The following is a 14823-nucleotide window of genomic DNA, read 5'->3' on the forward strand; positions in this document are numbered from 1 at the left end:
AAGAAAGGAAGGGAGGGAGGGAGGGGGGGAGAGAGAGAGAGAGAGAGAGAGAAAGAGAGAAAGAAAGGAAAAGAAAAGAAAAGAAAAAGAAGCATCTTTGCCTTCACTATCTGCCAACTTTTTTTTTTGAGACAGAGTCTGTCTGTGTCGCCCAGGCTGGAGTACCATGGCGCGATCTTGGCTCACTGCAACCTCCATCTCCCAGGTTCAAGTGATTCTCCTGCCTCAGCCTCCTGAGTAGCTGGGACTACAGGTGCATGTGCCACATTAGGCTACTTTTTGTATTTTTAGTAGAGATGGGGTTTTACCATGTTGGCCAGGCTGGTCTCGAACTCCTGACCTCAAGTGATCCTCCTGTCTCTACCTCCTAAAGTGCTGTTTTAGAGGCATGAGCCATCATGCCTGGCCTATCTGCCAACTTTTTAAAAAAATTTTATTTTGAAATATGGATTCATGGGCAGTTGCAAAAAAATGCACAGAGAGGTCCTGTGTACCCTTCACCCAGCCTCCCGCAGTGTGAACATCTGCATAACTATAGTTCAGTATCCACACCAGGAACTTGATGGTGGTACCATCCACAGAGCCCAGATTTCATCAGTTACACGTGACTTTTCGAGAATAATTTGTCCTGGAAATTGTCCTTTCCTACTTGAGCACATTTTCTTCATATCCCCACCTGGAATATTTACTCTTAGTTCAAATCTCCCACAGCTCCGAAGTCAGAGGGCCTCCCTGGCTGTGTTCCTGACTCTGTTCCTCACTTCCTGTGTGATCGTGGGCAAATCAGACAACCTTTCTGAGCCCTGGTTTTCTCTTCTGAAGACTGACAATACTAACCTCATGGGATTTTATTTTTTTTTAACAAGGTGCTCAAGTTAGGCAGTTAAAATAATAGGCAGTCAGGAAATGTCTGTTTTCTTTTCACCCTTTCTGACGTGGAAAACCCTCTTTCTCACCAAACAATGGAATCCTTCTCTTTTAAGTAATGTTCAAAATTAGTCTCCTCTGACACCTTCTATCCCATCTCTAGTTTCCTCAGCAACCCTGCTCTGTGTGTGTGTAACAGTTAATTCGTATGATCCTGATTATATGTTCCATGTTCCTGGTGAATGTATTTTCAATTCTATTTTTTACCTACACGGTATTTGCAGGCAGAGACCTCAGTTCTTTAATTTTACAAGTTAACATATTAGATAAGAACCTAGGCTTAGTGCCATCTGTAAAACAAGGATAACTGTGTCAACCTCAGAGGCTTTTGATAAAGATTGAAATGAAAGAATGCATAATGCCTGGAACAGGCAAGCTCGAAACACGTTAGCTGTTGCTCATGGTCATCATGGCGCCCTTCCACTTGTGTTTCCTCATGGAGCTTTGTCCTTGGGCGGGGCCTCGTTCTGTCACTCAGGCTAGAGTGTAGTGGTATGCAGTGCAGTGCTATTCACGGCTCACTGCAGCCTTGACCTCCTAGTCTCAAGCAATCCTCCCACCTCAGCCTCCCAAGTAGCTGGGACTACAGGCATGTGCCACCATGCCTGGCTGATTTTATTTTTATTTTTAGAGATGAGGTCTCACTTTGTTGCCCTGACTGGTCTCAAACTCCTTGGGCTCAAGTGATCCTCCCACCTTGACCTCCCAAAGTATTGAGATTACAGGTGTGAGCCACCATGCCTGGCCTTGGATTTAGATGTCTTAATCGTGATTGGTACTTCACATCCAAGAATAAAATAAAGATAAAGGACATTAAGGGCTATCGTTACTCCAACATTCTGTTTTTTTCTACCCTGCCTTTTTTCTGCTAAGTTGGGAAAAAGATTTTAATAATAATTATCATAGTAATACTGATGATGATGATGATGATGATGATGAAAGCTAACAATTACTGAGTTCTTACTGTGTGCCCGGAATAGGTGTAAGAACTTCACTGTGTTCACTTATCTAGTCTTCACCAGAACCCTATTAAGTAGATTCCCTTCCTCCCATTTTGCAGATAAGTAGACCAAGGCACACAAGATTGTACAGCTTGCCAAAGCTGGAACTGGATTTGAAACCAGGCTTTCTATTTCCCCAAAATGGTTGGCATAAAATTTTCCTGCTGTTAGTGGTCCCGAGAGACAGAGAATGGAAAAACATTCTGTTTATTTTCATCTATTCTTTGCTTGAAGAGCATATCGAAGCCCAAAGAAGCCTGTAGTTCGTGAAGAATTGAAGCCCTGACATTAAATCAATCAGACACATTTCTCTCCTTTTAAATCCCCATCCTCAATTAAGGTGGCAATCAGATTAACCAAGATTGGCCGGAAATGGGTGAGCATCTCGAAAGCTCCAGAGCTCCAGAAGGTCAGGCCACTGACAGCTACTGATTTGTCTGTTACTTCAGGCAGGTCTCACCCACACTCTCTCCCCAGGGAGAATTCAGCTGCTTTTTAATTCTACTCCCAGTAAGATCTGTTTGGAAACTCAAATCCTGCCTTCTTCCCCAGATTCATTTTCATCAGCATTTCCTCTTGATCTCTTCAATCCTGAATCTTTCCCAGACGAGATATAGGTCCCGGGCCCTGCAGATGTGCCCCTCTGCTGCACACCAGTCCTGCAGCCACATGGTGCTGTTTGATTTCCTTATCACCAATAAAACAAAACTAGGCTCTGCCTGTATGATTCCTGGCTTTAATTACCAAAGGCAAATTGCTGCGTCACTCAGAATAATGAAAAACTGGAAACAACAGAGAATGATTAAATAAATCAGGATCCAGTCAAAAGATGAAATAATAAGTAGCCATTAAAATTAAGGTTTGAAGTATTTTCTTTCTTTCTTTTTTTTTTTTTTTTTGGGATGGGGTCTTGCTCTTGTTTCCTAGGCTGGGGGGCAATGGGATGATCTCGGCTCATTGCAACCTCTGCCTCCTGGGTTCAAGCGATTCTCCTGCCTCAGCCTCCTGAGTAGCTGGGATTATAGGCGCCCGCCACCATGCCCGGCTAATTTTTTTGTGTATTTTTAGTAGAGACAGGGTTTTGCCATGTTGGCCAGGCTAGTCTTGAACTCCTGACCTCCTGATCCGCCTACCTTGGCCTCCCAAAGTGTTGGAATTACAGGCATGAGCCACCATGCCTGGCCAAAAAATCTTCAGTAAGAAAGTAAGTGCTCACAATATAAGAAGAAATTAGGTTTTAACACTATCCTGTAGGATCCCTATTTTATGCATATATATTTAAAAATATACATAAACATGGACACAAAACTAGAACAAATACACTGAAATTCTAATAGTTATCTTTTAATTATGTGATTCTAAGTGATGTTCATTTTCTTTTTTCCTCCGTTTTATAAATTTATACCTGTGAGCATCTATTCCTTTGAAATTCAGAAGCAAGGAAAAAGGGAAAAGAAAAGAGGGAACCATTTTGTTTTTCTTAAAATTGTCCCCATTGGAGGGTTATTGATTTTTTGTTTCATGGATTCACCAGTACTTACCAGCTGTCTCCACCCCTCATATCTCACATGTCACCTCTTCCAGGAAGCCTTCCTAGATTCATTAAACTCAGAGATTTCTTCAGTTTTATGGACTCCTTAGTCTCATTGTGACATATCCTTGACCCTTAAATGTGTGCAGGTTTTGTGTCCCCAGCTAGAGAGTAAGTTCCTCGATGGCAGAACCTGTCTATTTTAAACTTCCTTCTCTTCCCCACGCCACCCAGCAAGTGCCCTGTGAACTGCTGGAGTCCATTAATGTCAGTGAACACAAGTGCCCCGGGGAAGGCACTTCAATGTGACGCACCTCTCTCTCTGAGCTTTGTTCCATTTCCTCCAATTCATTTGAAGGGGGTGTCCATGCCATTAGCCCTGGGTCAGATTTTATTGTAAATTGTTTAAAAAGAATTCCATTTGTTTTGGTAGGAACGATCAAGTCCAGCCCTTGTCTTTACAAGAAGATTATAAAGCTGAGAAAATAAATACAAACTATATTGAGCAAAAAGGCATTTTTCTTGGTGAATGGGGATGAGAGAGTTGATGTTTATAAGAAGGAAAGGAAAGGCCAGGAGGGGAGGTGACTTCCCCGAGTCTCACGCTGATCAAAGGCAGGTGAAGTCACACATCACGCCAGCTTTCCTCTAGTCCTGCTGGGCTCAGGATACTGTATTGAGGTCAAAAGAAAACGAGACCTAGGAATTTACAGTTTATCTTGGGAGAAGAAAAGATGAGTCACTGAAATAACTTCGCCTGAACAAGCAGTGGGAGAAGATTATATAAGGTGATACAGTGCGAAGGATGCACAGAAGTCGAGCTGGCAGAGAGCACGCTGTGCCTGTGGTCGGAGGGTGTTCTTCATGGAAGGCTTCCAGGGAGCTCAGCAGGTGTCAGGATCCGCCAGGTGTCAGGTCCATGGCGCTGACTCTCCTGCTTTTTCAACATCTCCAGCTTGTGACCAGTCCCCGTCACCCAAACATCCTGTCATTCACAGCTACGGGGCTGTGTGGCTCCCCCAATCTGCTTCTCTTCCAACCTCCCAGACCTTCTCACTGTGGATTCTGGCTGCTGGACACAGAGTATTCAAGGAGGCAGAGCATGGGTGAGAGGACCCCCTACAGTGGAGGAAGGACTTGAAGACAAAGCAACCGTCCCCACCTCTATTGGGGCATCCCTTGTTAAATCCTAAGTTGAAGGGTTGACATTTAATGCAGCACAGGCCATGCTACCTGCTTGACCATGAAGCAAACTAAATTAAATATTTGCCTTGGAGCTACATAAAGAATGAATTGAAGCGATGAGACTGGCCAGGTGCCCGGGACTGAGTGGCAGGTGTTAAGGAGGCTTCCAGCAAGGTGGCTGTGGCAAAGGAGAGCACAAGATGAACTTGGGAAATTGTTAGAGATATGTTTTTTTGAAAGTGATGGAAGAATTAGGGAAGTTTCATGGCAGAGAAGAACATGCTGTGTGACCTTGGGCAAGGCACTTAACCTCTCTGATCCTGCCTCTTTATGTGTAAAATGAGAATAATAGTATCTACTTTATGGGGTTGTTACGTCTTATATAAAATATTTGTAAAGTGCTTGTCCTAGTGCTTAGTGCAGAGCTGGTGGTAAATCCTAGAAATTTTTTTTCTTTTTTTTTTTTTGAGACAGAGTCAGCCTGTCGCCCCAGGCTGATGCATGGCCCGCGATCATCCGGCTCACTGTAAGCTCGCGCCTCCCGGTTTCGCCATTCTCCTACCTCCAGCCTCCCGAAGTAGCTGGGACTCAGGGCACCGCCTCGTCGCCCGGCTATTTTTGGTAATTTTTTACAGTAGAGACGGGTTTCACCGTGTACGCCCAGGATGGCTTCCGAATCTCCTGAAACCTCGTAATCCACCCGTCTCGGCCTCCCAAAGTGGGCTCGGGAATTTACAGGCTTGAGCCACCGTGCCCGGCCAAATCCTAGAATTTTTTAAAATTTATTTTATTTGTAGGACCCTTATCAATGAAGAACTTTGTATCCAACAATAATAACAGACATATTGCAAGTTACATTTTGTAGAAGAAGCAAATAAGACTGGCTGCAACAAAAGAAATTAGATACCTGCATTCTAGGTTCTTTATACAAACAGTCTGTTCTCTAAATAGTAGAATTAAATGCAAACCAAATGCTTTTAAAAGTTTGTATACCTACATGGCAATTACAATCTCCACATACTAAAAAGAACAGTAACACAGAACATGGTATTCTTAATGATTATAGCACATTTAACACCTTCAGCCATCCTCTGGGTTTTTAGATCATATTGGCTGAAATTTCACATCCACATGGGCTTGCTTGGCTAAGGTCACAGTTTCAGAGAGCCTTCTGACCATTCTAGCAGCTTCCTCCAAGTCGTCACAAGCAAGAATTTTAAGCCCACTGTCCACTCTCAGTGCCTTAGCATCGTCAACTCATGTACCTTATAACCCCCACAACAGGTATTTTAATTTCCACATCTTTTACTGCCATGACTATACCCTGTGCAAAAACACCACAGTGCATGATTCCTCCAAAAGTGTTGACCAGAATAGCCAGTACCTTTTTATCTGAAGTGATATGCTTAAATGCTTCTGTTACTTGATGGACTGTAGCACCACCACCAACATCAAGGAAGTTGGCTGCAGTCCCTCCCCAAACCTTTTTTTTTTTTTTGAGACAGAGTTTTGCTCTTGTTGCCCAGGCTGGAGTGCAGTGGGACCATCTCAGCTCACTGCAACCTCCGCCTCCCGGGTTCAAGCGATTCTGCTGCCTCAGCCTCCTGAGTAGCTGGGATTACAGGTGCCCGCCATCACACCTGGCTAATTTTTGTATTTTTAGTAGAGACGGGTTTCACCATGTTGGCCAGGCTGTTCTCGACCTCCTGACCTCAGATGATGTGCCCGCTTTGGCCTCCCAAAGTGCTGGGATTACAGGCATGAGCCACCATGCCCGGCCCCTGAAGTTGTATTATATCCATTGTGGCCATGGCCAAACCAGCACCATTTGCTAGACAGTCTAGATTTCCACTGAGGTCAGTGTAGTTGAGATCTGCCTTAGCAGCATCTTTGTCACTTTCATCTTCCTGGGTTCAGTACTATAAATCAAAGATTTTCTTTTGGTGATAGGCTGAATTAGAGTCAAAATTGATCTTTGCATCCATCACAGCACAGCTCCATCTGAATCTTCCACCATTAGATTTATTTCTTATTATGGTTGCATCATATTTCAGAAAAAGGCTGTAAAGCTTGACCGTGTTTTCTGCTGCAGAATACATAATATTCTGGTGGAAATATGGGTGGAAATCCCATCTTCTGTTCAAGCCGGAGAGCTTGTTCCTTTTTGATGCCTTCTACAATATCAACAGGTTCTTTAATTGCATCAGGAGTCTCAGCAGCAACATCTGCAATGTTGACATCACCATGTGAACTTCCTGTTAATACAGGACCTTGAAATGACCTTTCCGTCACTATTGCAAAGTAGTCTTCTCCCCTGGGGTATTTTCACTCCAATCCTTGATTGCATATTCCACCCTTTTCTCCCATTTGCTTGGTAAACAACTTTTTCCCAATCATTTGTGAGGAAACATCTTTTGCTTCTTCTGGAGAGAAAACTGTCTTCACTCCTCCTTTGAGGCCACTTTCAAATGTTCCTTTTCCTCTACCATCCGCTAAAACCTGCACCTTCATCTCAACATCTTTTGAACCTGCTTCTTACTACTTGTGAGTCCCAGAGAACTTGCCAGCAATACTCATAGTTACAGTTTATCCTGCACATGTTCTTTCTTTCTTCTGTACCTACTTTTTTGGCAATTGCATAAGCTTCATCTGGTGACTTTGCCATACATATCCTTTGGGAACAGAGATGCCAGCTTCTTGCAATAATTCCACACTCATGTATTCATGTAGTGAGAGATTCCTGTGCTGTTGCTGCTGTACTTGGAGTCCATGGTTATTCAACAATCCAGAACCTCCTAGAGCTTGAGCAGTGGCCCACAGGGCCATCCAGGGCAGGTGGCTCCGAAGGGTGGCTGTAGCCAACAGCCGGCTGTAGAACACGGAGGCTGCCATTTCTGAGTCAGACCCATCCCCTTGGTGCCTCCCACAGCCATACAGGCCCCTGGAATTTTTTTAGATTTTAAAATCAGCATGAGAGAGACTGGAGTGACAATGAAGGAGAGGAAATAAATCAAAGGAAATAATGTATCTCAGTGGGCCTGGCAGGTGATGCTGGGTTACTAGTAGGGAGTTTGGGGGAAGGGACCTAGATTTTGAAAAGTATGATGTAGCGTTTGAGACTTTGTTTCAAACCACCAATTGCCCTGAGTAGGGGGTGGCTGTGATCAAGGGGACAGCTCAGTCAGGCAAACAGGATCCAGCAAGCAGGCCAAAGAAGAAACAGGGCTGCAACGCCTAGGGATCACGGGGACCCAGATGCTGCTGGTGGCCCAGGTGAGGGTCCTGCGTCCTCTGTGGCAAGGCTGCCAGCAGCTGTAGGATCTGCTCTCACATGTTGGACAGACAAGGAGCTGGTGGCACCTTACCCTGGCTGTGTGCCGGAATTGTGTTGGAGCATTTTAAACACCTCTGGGTCCTCTTCACAGCACAGGGGTCATTCTGATGAGCAGCCAGGATTGCGGCCACAGGCCAAGCCAGGAGCCAGCTAAGGGGGTTGGGGGGGTGAGGACAAAGCAGGCTGGAGGCCTTGGGCCGACAGGAGGAACTCTGACCCAGGCTTCCTGATGCCCGGCATGTCTGCCTGGAGAGAGACTGGTCCCAGTGAGCTGGGCCTCAGGAGCTATAGGTGTTGGCAGCCGTAGAAGATGGGCTGGGCACCAAGTTCAGGAACAGGAGCCAACTGTTCTATAATAGGAACTTTTCCCCAAAGTTCCCCTGGGAGCACTGTCTTGCAAGCACCCGGAGATCCTTTGCTAAGTGCCTCATAGACTTTGACTTACTGACTTTGAAATTACTGACCTTGAAATTCATCATTGCTTTTCTGCTCAATCACACCGTCATCCCTTCATTCGACAAACCTGTATGAGCACCCCCTGCCACCACCACCAGTGGGTTGGACCCTATTCCAGCCCTGGGACACAGTGGGGACAAATGGACAAAGGTCCTATACTTGAGGAGCTTACCTTCTAGTGGGGAGATGGAGTGTAGACACGATGAACTGTGTCCATTGGTAAAAAGCACTATGAAAAGGAATAAATCAGGACAGAAAATTAAAGTGGAATGCTGGTCAGGGAAGCTCTTTTCAGCTCGGTGACATTTGGGCAGAGACCTTAGGGACATGAGAGTGGGAGGCCAGAGGACATGGGAAAGAACATTCCGGACGGGGGTTTGGGGCAAAATGAGCCACTGAGGGAGGTCTCACCATTCTTATGGTTTTAAAGGAGGAAGCTGCCAAAATCATGTCATTGAACATTTGGTTTATTCCTACCGATTTGCCTTTTCAGTGGCAGTGCAGCTACATACCAGGGAACTGGCCATATCACGTTTCCCTCTCTTCCTTAAAATAGGTATGAAAATATCAGGTAAGACAGCTCCTAGTGACAGAAGAGGATCCTTCATAAATTTACCTTCGGCTACTGTGGTTGGATCTGCCAGACACGATCTCCAGAGAGTGAAAGACGACCCGTTGGAAAGTGCTTCTGCCTTAGCAATAAAATGGCTCAGAATTAAATGATTCTTTTATAGGCATATAGTTGTGAGTTAAACTCCACAATTTCTATGTATGAATACATTAAGAATAAATGCCATCAGAGTGAGATTGAAGAAATATATAAAAACATATTATTTAGTGTCTAGTTACAATGAACTGTTTCTAGTTTCTTTTTAATGTCTATTATTTGTTTCTTTCCTAGCTGGGTTTTGTGGCTACTTAGAATTCACCATGGTTGGGTTGGAAGCTTTCTAGGGGTGCTTGTGGGTTCCCAGCACCCACTAAGCTGCTTTGGGACCCAGAGGCTGGGCGCTCCTGACCAAAGCTCCCCCAGCTCTCCTCTTGGAGAGGAGAACTGGGAATCTCCTGCCGTCAGCTTCGATTACCTATCCAGGAAGTGTGGACTATTGCACAGGACCAGACAGTAAGAAATGAGAAGAGCTAGGATTTCATCCTAAGCCTGTCTGACCTCCAAGCCCAGATTCTTAACCACCATGCTCTGGTGGTTTGCAGACTCAAAGAGTGGTCCTAGGACCAGGGGCATCAGCATCCCCTGGGAACCTCAAAGAAATGCAGAGTCTCAGGCCTCACCCCAGAGTCTAATCGGAGCTTGCATTTTAACCAGATCCCCAAGAGACTCGTGCACTCTACAGCCTGAGATGCACTGGCCTAGTGGTTCTCTTTCCACGTAGCCCTCAGTTTCCCTAGCTCTGTGACAATGGTAACGCATCGCTTCCCTGGTTTTATATTTCAGAACATGGACTCTGAAGGTAGATTTTTGGGGTTCAGATTCTAGTCTGTCATTTATTAGCTGTGTGGCTCTAGGCAGGTAACTTAACCGCTTAATGCCTCAGTTTTCTCATCTATAAAATGGTGATAAAAATAGTACCTATGCTGAGGCTGGGCGTGGTGGCTCACGCCTGTAATCCCAGCACTTTGGGAGGCCGAGCCGGGTGGATCATGAGATCAGGAGATCGACACCATCCTGGCCAACACGGTGAAACCCCGTCTCTACTAAAAATACAAAAAATTAGCTGAGCGTGATGGCGGGTGCCTGTAGTCCCAGCTACTCTGGAGGCTGAGGCAGGAGAATAGCATGAGTCCAGGAGGCAGAACTTGCAGTGAGCAGAGACTGTGCCACTGCACTCCAGCCTGGGCGACAGATATACATTTATCTCAGTGAGCAGAGGGGTGACTTAGAATAGAATGGGAGGCAGGTTGGCCCTAAGCAGTTCCCAGCTTGACTTTTCCCTTCAGCTTAGTGATTTGGGGGCCCCAAGATTTATTTTCCTTTCACAGGTTGTTGTAAGGATTACAAAAGTTGGTGCTTGTGAAGTATGTTAGAGCTGTGCCTGACTCACAGGGAATAAGGCACCCACTGTCTTTCTCACTGCCATGAACTCTACCCCCTCTCTTCTTGTATCTCTCTTCTGGGAAGCCTTCCCCAACTATCAGAGCTCAAGATAATTTATCTTTTTTTTAGATTCTATGGCAAATGATCTGGGATTTCCATCATAAAACTGTAACTTAGGGAAAATCTGTTATTGTATTGATAAGGAAACTTAAGGTCGAATGATGGAATTGGGCCTGGAACTCAAAGGTGGAATGACAGAAGCAGGACTTAAACACCAGTACGCTTTAAACTCTAAAATTAGGGCTGTTCCCAATGTGATACATTTATAGTATTATATTCCTTACTATTTCCCACCTGTTTTTAAAGTAGGTAATAAATGTCTTGAAAAAAGCATAATTAAAATATTCATCACAATGATTTCATTTATTTATTGATTGATTGATTTATTGAGACGGAATCTCCTGTCGCCCAGGCTGGAGTGCAGTAGCACAATCTCAGCTCACTCCATCCCCCACCTCCCTGGCTCAAGCGATTCTCCTGCTTCAGCCTTCCGAGTAGCTGGGACTACAGGCCTGTGCCACCACATCTGACTAATTATTGTATTTTTAGTAGAAACAGGATTTCACCATGTTGGCCAGGCTGGTCTAGAACTTGTGACCTCAAGTGATTCGCCTGCCTCAGCCTCCCAAAGTGCTGGGATTACAGGCATGAGTCACCACACTTGGCCAAAAGGAGGGTGCTGGTGGCTGTTGACTTTTCAGAATATATTTATTTGTGCTATGAATCTGGTATAGGGGGATTTAGTATGCCTGGCTTCGTATATTTATTTGTCCTTGGAGCCTTTTTCTGGGAAATGCTTGTTAGCATCACACAGCTAGTGTTTCATGGAACACAGTTTGGGGACTGTGGCTCTGCTCTCCAGAGCATCTGCTCTCCTACCCCATGTACTTTTTCTTTTTTTTTGAAGACTCTATTTTTTAGAGCATACAGTATGTAGCTTTTTCAGATTGGCTTCTTTCCCTTAGTAATATACATTTAAGTTTCCTCCATGTCTTTTCATGGCTTGATAGCTCATTTCTTTTTAGTGCTGGATAATATTCCATAGTCTGGATGTACCACAGTTTATTCACCCACTGCAGGACATCTTGGTTGCTTCCAAGTTTTGGCAATTCTAAATAAAGCTGCGGTAAATAACCATGTGCAGGTTTTTGTGTAGACATAGTTTTCATTTCCTTTGGGTAAATACCAAGGGGTGTGATTGCTGGATCGTATGGAAAGAGTGTATTTAATTTTGTAGGAAGCTGCCAAACTGTCTTCCAAAGTGGCTGTACCAGTTTGCATTCCCACCGGCAATGAATGAGGGTTCCTGCTGCTCCACACCCCTGCCAGCATGCACTGTTGTCAGTGTTCTGGATCTGGGCCGTTCTAATAGGTGTGGAGTGTTATCTCATTGTTTTAATTTACATTTCCTGGATGATATATGATATGGAGCATCTTTTCATAGGCTTATTTGCCATCTGCATATCGCCTTTGGTGCGATGTCTATTAAGGTTTCAGGCCATTGATTGATTGATTGATTGATTGAGACAGAGTCTTGCTCTGTCTCCCAGGCTGGAGTGCAGTGACGTGATCTTGGCTCACTGCAACCTCCGCCTCCTGGGTTCAAGTGATTCTGCTACCTCAGCTGCCCGAGTAGCTGGGATTACAAGCATACACCACCACACCCGGCTAATTTTTGTATCTTTATTAGAGACAGGGTTTTCCAGGCTGGTCTCGAACTCTTGACCTCAAATGATCCGCCTGCCTCAGCCTCCCAAAGTGCTGAGATTACAGGCATGAGCCACCCTGCCTGGCCCCATTTTTAATTGGGTTGTTTTCTTATTGTTTAGTTTTAAGTGTTTGTATTAGTCCATTCTCATGCTGTTAAGGAAGACATACCTGAGACTGGGTAATTTATAAAGGAAAGAGCTTTAATTGACTCACAGTTCAGCATGGCTGGGGAGGCCTCAGGAAACTTACAATTATGGCAGAAGGGGAAGCAAACATGTCCTTAGTCACATGGCAGCAGCGAGGAGAAGTACAGAGTGAAGCGGGGAAAAGCCCCTCATAAAACCACCAGATCTCACGAGAACTCATTCACTATCACAAGAATAGCATGAGGGTAACTGTCCCCATGATTAAATTACCTCGCCCCAGGTCCCTCCCATGACACGTGGGGATTATGGGAACTACAAGATGAGATTTGGGTAGAGACACAGCCAAACTATGTCCAGAGTTCCTTATGTTTTGAAGAACACACACACACACACACACACACACACACACACACACACACATTCTTTATTAGCTGTCTTCTACAAATACTTTCTCCCAGTCTATGACTTTTTATTCTCTTGATAGCACCTTTTGAAGAACAGGATTTTTTTTTTTTTTTTTTGAGATGGAGTCTCACTCTGTTGCCCAGGCTGGAGTGCAGTGGCGTGATCTCAGCTCACTGCAACCTCCGTCTCCTGGGTTCAAGTGATTCTCCTGCCTCAGCCTCCCGAGTAGCTGGGACTACAGGCGCCCGCCACCACGGCCAGCTAGTTTTTGTATTTTTAGTAGAGACGAGGTTTCACCGTGTTGGCCAGGCTGGTCTTGAACTCCTGACCTCAAGTGATCCACCTACATCTGCCTCCCAAAGTGCTGGAATTACAGGCTTGAGCCACCACACCCAGCCAAAGAGCAGGAATTTTTAATCTTCATGAATTCCATTTTATCAGTTCTTTCTGTCATGGATTGTGCCCTTGGTTTTTTATCTAAGAAGTCATCGGAGAAAGCAAAGGTCATCTAGGCTTTTTCCTATGTTATCTTCAAGAAGTTTGATAGCTTTGTGTTTGACATTCAGGTGAATGATCCATTTTGAGTAAGCTTCTGTGCAGGGTGTAAGGGCTGTGTCTACATTCATTTTTTGGCACGTGGATGTCCAACTGATCCACCTGTCAGTTCTTTCACTAGAAGCACTCTGCCTTGATTGCTGTAGCTTCCTCGTGCACTCGTCAGTCCCTTAAGTTTCACCTCCTCTTCCCCTACCATACAGCAGCCACTCCACTAGTGGCCTTCCAATGGCAAGTCCCATGGATTCTCTCCAGCATGCCTCTTGTTTGTGACTCCATTCTGTTGTGTGACCTCATGTTTGTGTCACCTTTGCATTGGGGTTTGTAGAGTTGGTGCTGAGGTTCTGGCTTTGGGAAGGTGACCTGACAGGAATGCAGGTTGAGGTCAAGGTATCATTACTTGCAAGTGCATACAGCTGGCTTGGGGAAGTGGCATGTGTTTCAGACCCACAGTATTCTGAAGGTGTGTACTGTGATTCTCACTTCTTATGCCTTTGGACGGGCCTTGGTCACTGTGGCCAAGCAAGTGGTCAATGGGATAGCCCTGCTAAGATGTACCAAGCCTGCATGGACCAGCTGGCATGGATGGAAGGGCTCAATAGCACTGGGCCTGGGGGAAAGCAGAAAGGGGTGGGCAGCTTCCAGAACCTTCCTGGGGCCTGACAGTCCTGGCCCTGCTGTAGGTGCTTTGTAGCCCTGGACTGGCTCTGGACTCCTACCAGCCCTGTGGGATAGCCCTAGCCCTGTTATAGAGATAGGACACCCTGCACAGAGAATGTTGTTACTTACTCCAAGTCACAGTTTAGGAAGTGGCAGTGCCAGGATTTGACCTGAGAGCCCATGCTGTTGGCCACACTGCCTCCCTAGCCCCTCAAAGGGTGTGATGAGGTTAGGAAGAAAGGAAAGACAAGAGGGAGGTGTTGGGGAGTAAGCCGGGAAAACCTCACCTTCCCCTCTTGTTCTTTAGGCCTTCTTACCTCCTCTCTGCTGGTCCAGAAAGGCCCTGGGGCCCTGCCTGGGACTGGTTCCCACCATGGACCCTGCGTGGTGGCAGCTCCTGGAGGCCTCTGTGCTGGAGAGGGTGCCTTCCCTGGAGGGCCTGTGGACCAGAGAGGAAGGATGTAGCAAGGGGTGGCCTGAGGAGCTCCCCTTCTGGAATACAAGAGAGCAGGAGGCAGCAGCCTATCTGGTTTTCATTTGAGAAGAACAGAGTCGGTGTCCCCAGACCAGGACTGTCCCGGCCTGATGCCTCAGGGAATCCTCTCCAGCTGGACTAGCTGCACTGACAACCTCACAGCCCCCTTGGGGCGCTATGTGGAAGTTTCTATCGTGAGTACCCAGGATGGTATTGAGCTTTCTCCTTGACAAGCCTGGGTTCTAGCAGCTGTGAGCTTGGCCTCTGTCCAGCGCAGGCCTTGGCTCACAGGCCCTTCAGAAAGTTTCAAGGGAGGAACTGACAC

At 45.8% G+C, this 14823-nt stretch overlaps 1 protein-coding gene and 1 pseudogene across 1 annotated transcript in view; one reads left to right on the forward strand and one right to left on the reverse strand.

Annotated features, from left to right (window-relative positions):
• EFR3B (EFR3 homolog B) overlaps nt 1-14823 on the forward strand; it is a 114686-nt gene that overhangs the window by 34906 nt on the left and 64957 nt on the right. The window lies entirely within an intron of this gene.
• Nucleotides 5749-7536, reverse strand: LOC108543053 (succinyl-CoA ligase [ADP-forming] subunit beta, mitochondrial-like; annotated as a pseudogene).

Source organism: Rhinopithecus bieti, unplaced genomic scaffold, assembly GCF_001698545.2.
Source record: "Rhinopithecus bieti isolate Rb0 unplaced genomic scaffold, ASM169854v2 scaffold_23816, whole genome shotgun sequence".
Lineage (NCBI taxonomy): Eukaryota > Metazoa > Chordata > Mammalia > Primates > Cercopithecidae > Rhinopithecus > Rhinopithecus bieti.